This window comes from Lampetra planeri, chromosome 17, assembly GCF_965212315.1.
Source record: "Lampetra planeri chromosome 17, kcLamPlan1.2.h2, whole genome shotgun sequence".
Classification (NCBI taxonomy): Eukaryota; Metazoa; Chordata; class Hyperoartia; order Petromyzontiformes; family Petromyzontidae; genus Lampetra; species Lampetra planeri.
The window spans coordinates 8,014,046-8,018,758 of record NC_136123.1 but is presented as its reverse complement, the minus strand read 5'-3'; positions in this window follow the sequence as shown (position 1 = coordinate 8,018,758).

Here is a 4,713-nt window from a genome sequence, read left to right as displayed (position 1 = left end):
CTCACCACCACACATCTCAAAAGAATTCTCTCATCAAAACGCTATACCACAGAGCTCATGGCATTTCTGACCAACACCACCTGGCCAGTGAATTGAAACATGTACATCGGGCCCTCAGGATGAACGGATACTCTGAACGCACCATCCGCCAAGCTGTTTCTCCCACCATACAGTAACAGCCACTTGAAACTCCGATCAAAGCTGTCACGTTACCATACATAGCAGGCGTGACCAAAAAGATCTCCAAAATTCTAAACAAACATAAGATCTGTGATCTAATTCCATCTGTGAAGGATTTCATCCCTGACTTGCAATACCCTGGAGTCTATAAACTGAGTTGCAGCTGTGGTGACTGTTACATTGGGGAAACGAAACGTCATGTCTCTGATCGTGTCCGCGAGCACAAGTCAGATTTGAAACACGGCAAAATTGAGTCGTCCGCCGTTGCCGATCATTGCTACAACTCGGTGGGCTCACATGAGATTGTTTTCTCCGAGACTAAGGTGCTCTGCAAGCCTTCTGGCTACCATCAAAGGTTTGTACACGAAGCCATTCAGATATACAAACACAGACATAATTTCAACCGTGATGATGGGTACAAACTTAGTAATCATTGGAAAGATGTTATCAACCATGCAAAAAATATTTAATTACACATTTTTGGACCATCTTATCTGACAGGCACTATTTACTTCACCGAGTGTTAACATCCCTAATGTTTAACAGTACTCTTTATTGTCAGCCAACACTGGTATAAACATGGGCATTTCTGCTCCTTTTCTATTATGTACATCCACAGTTACTTGTGCAACACGTCCCTGACCACGAGTCCATTCATCCCACAGTGACTTGCGCATAAACAGCATAACAAAGAGCGGCTTAATCGTATCTAACTAATTTACCCACCCAGCAGTATAACAAAAGCAGTAATTGACCACTTCACAACTCCTCCTCCCCCGCTGCCCTTCCTGGCTCCTCCCCCCTTAACCACTATATAAGGTACAGATATTTTGCTGTGACGGTTTCACCTGAAGACGGAAGCTTGTGTTGCCTCCGAAACGTCGTAATTTTTATTGTTTTTCTTTTATTAATTTTAATTTCATTTTTACCTACGTGACTTTACCGAAAGAACTAAGAGTATGTTTACCCTTCCCCCCCACCCTCCCCGACATCGTCAACCAATCGCGGCGTTGCTCGGTGTTCGGTGGAGAGGGGATTGCATGAGTGGGCGTGTTTACACCCCACCTCTACCAATGGCGGCCCCGCTCGGCATATGGGGGGGCGGGGAAGTTGGATGATTGGGCATGTTTACCTTCCCCCCCACCCGCCCTGCTCGGCGGTCGGTGGGGGGGCATGGGTGGGCTGCATTCCGATGCACGACAGACAAATAATCCCTGGTGGGCAGTGTGGAGCCTGTTGTTTCTACCTGTAAAATATTGAGTTTTATAAGGGCACCACGGGGTGACCAGCCCCTTCTCACCCAGCCCCATCCCTCCCACCCCTCATCCAGCCTCACCCTCCCCACCCAGCCTCTCCCCACCCTCCCCACCACTGGCCCCTCCCCACCCTCCCCTCCCAACCAAGCCCCTCCCTCCCCACCCTCCCCTCTCCACCCAGCCCCACCCACCCCTCCCATATTTTGAATTCACGACGGATAGAATAATCCCCCGTGGGCTGGTGTAACCAGGAGGTTACTACCAGTATAAATTACATTCATCGCTATCACCTACATTGTAAACTTGGCTGTTGTTGAAGCCGAACGCATTATCTATGGCCTCCAAAATGTTCAACACTGCATGTGGCTTCCGAAATATTCCTGCCCTATTAATCGCAGTTAATGGTTTCAAACCAACAGGTAGGTCAATGACTCCTCTCGTAAAAGCAGGCTCGTTTGATTTACCCACGTGAAAATATTCTCTACTCTCCTGGCTTTGTTTTAGGGGTTGTACCATAATTGCAGTGAAATAAACATGTTTTTACATATTTAGTTTCTATAGAAGGCAATATCTGTTTTTTTCTTCACAATTTGCTCTTACGAATACATGAAACGTGTTCTTTAATGTGGGCATATAACTGAGGACCAGTGTTCACAACGTAAAAAAACGTCATAATTGCTGCAAGGAATTTAGCAAACCACCCACCTTTTATACTTCAGTGGAATAAGGTATTTTGGATTACTTAATATATTGCAACGAATTCGTTGGTGTGTATGTGTGCATGTACGTGATTTGTGATAAAAGTGATCCTCAGTTTGACTGCATCTTGAAGTGTCTTCGTGTATTCGTACAGTTCCCATTATGAGTTCTGAGCATGCATCTCATCATCATTCAACAATTGTTCGACGTTATATCTATATCATCTTTTGTATTCATGACAACGGCAGTGTTGCCTTTATCCTCTTATAAGGTGGTAATGTATTGAGTGTTCTTCAATTTAGGATGTGCTGTACATTGTTCTTCAGACAAATTTGAAGCAGTTGGGCATTTGTTAATTCCATTTATTGTGTTTGTGTAAAGTAATTATTTGGCATGACCCTCTAATGCGGCAGTGGCTGTACGTACAACGGCTGCAATCTTGTCAACAGGAACCATCTCAGGCATTACATTAAACTTAACCCTTTTGACAGCGAATACATGTGGTCTTTGTTCAAGTTTTTCAAGTTTAAATCGGAACAATTCATCACCCACTTATCCAATGGTTGAATATTACCAATGCCAAGCTTTGCTAACTTTTCCTTACGTCTAGTTAGCACATTCTTGCGTTCCGGATCGTATGAGACGTGGTTGCGAATTTGCTTGTGAAATAAATAAAATTCAGGTTGGTTTAGCAAGTCAAGTTTGCATAGCATGTAATTCCCAAATTATTTTTTCCATTACAGCTTGGCATGGTGGGGGGGGGGGGGGATATTTGTATCTGTGGTTAAATCATGAGCCCGCGTGCTCAGTTTTCATAATTGCGTGAGTTATTTACTTGTTTTTAGCTCTGTGCAGTGCCTTGCGACCTCCGTGTTAAACGCGCTTTATAAATGTAAATTACTATTATTAATTGCTCTGAATTCTGCGTGGACGTACACATCAACGAAAATGAAAACACTTTGATTGTTTGCATGCTATATTAAATGCCAAAAGGCGTTCAGAATTATATTCATATATATTTTGCTTGATTGGAGCATGGGGCCTGCATCATAGCGCTCTTATAAATTATATTTTAAAAAGGCACTAGCATAAGTACCCGGCGTTGCCCGGGTGAAAAATATATTTCTAATAACCTTACATATATACACAGATGGGCTGCTACCCCTGCCCCCCCCCCCCCCAGCCACGATCTCCTCGGCCGCTGTGCAGTAATATGTACGGCCTATAGTGTGGTGGGGTGTCGAGGCCTAGTACCGTGCAGAACCTCCGGCCTCGCCTAAATTGCCCACCCGGCTGAGGCTGGGTACGGGTGCCATTCCCCCCCCCACCCGCGCTACAATAATACTGTCTAATCGCTATAATTTTATTATCTACCGACCCTATAATAGTAATTGCACACATTGGGGTGGGGGGGGGGGGGAGTGAAGAGGATGTGAAACTTTGATGAATTAACCTCAGAGTCGCGTGGTGGGTGTCGAGGCCTAGTACCGTGCAGAGCCTCCGGCCTCGCCTAAATTGCCCACTCGGCTGAGGCTGGGTACTGGGTCCGGTACACCCCCCCCCCCGCGCTACAATAATACTGTCTAATCGCTATAATTGTATTATCTACCGACCCTATAATAGTAATTGCACACATTGTGGTGGGGGGGGAGTGAAGAGGACGTGAAACTTTGATGAATTTACCTCAGAGTCGCGTGTTAATGCGTGCGCATATTTTTAACGGGAATTAAAAATGGCGTCCACCCCGCAGCGAATGCGTCGCTACCCGTTGCCAGGGGCAACCGCCGTCCAATGAAACTGCGTATGGTCCGGCGACACACAGACACACACACAGACAGACAAATTTGCGATTTTATATATATAGATAGACGGAGGTAAAGTCACGCGACCAGGTTGGCAGCGCACTTCACTGGCAACCACGATGACCTGAGTTCCAATCCCAGCCACGGCTTAACACCAGTGGCATTAACAGTATCTAAAACTGGTCATGATCCACCCACCACCCCTGACCACCCACTCGTCAATCCCTCCACCGCCCTTTACCGACACGCACTGACCAGCATGGTGAATCATGGTTAAAGTAGCTCGATGCCTCCTTAGAGGCCTTCATCCAGCAGTCAATAGGTTACTACTCATGATGATGATGATACATTTTTAGGCACAGTGGCCTTCAATCTTGAAAAAACCAAAACATATCTTCTGACTCATGTCTCAGTGTAATACAATTAAGCAATAGTTGCTGACTTTATTTTCCTTCCTTTTCATTATTAATTGATGAGACTTGAATAATAATTCCCTTAATCATTGGTTTGTCCTGCATGTTTTTCGGCAAAAAAACGTGTTCTTGAAGAAACACCCAGGACGTGGAGCAAAACGTCAGACATCGTGTCGAACAATTTACCGTGCAGTCTGAAAACACATCCGAGCACTTTATAGCACAATCACGAAACCCACACAGTCGTATCGAGCAGTTAACTAACCAGAAAGCAGACGAGCAAACAATGGGTGACAACTTAGCTCATAGATGCACTGGCACACTGAATTTCATACAGCCGAACACAACGGAAATCAACACACG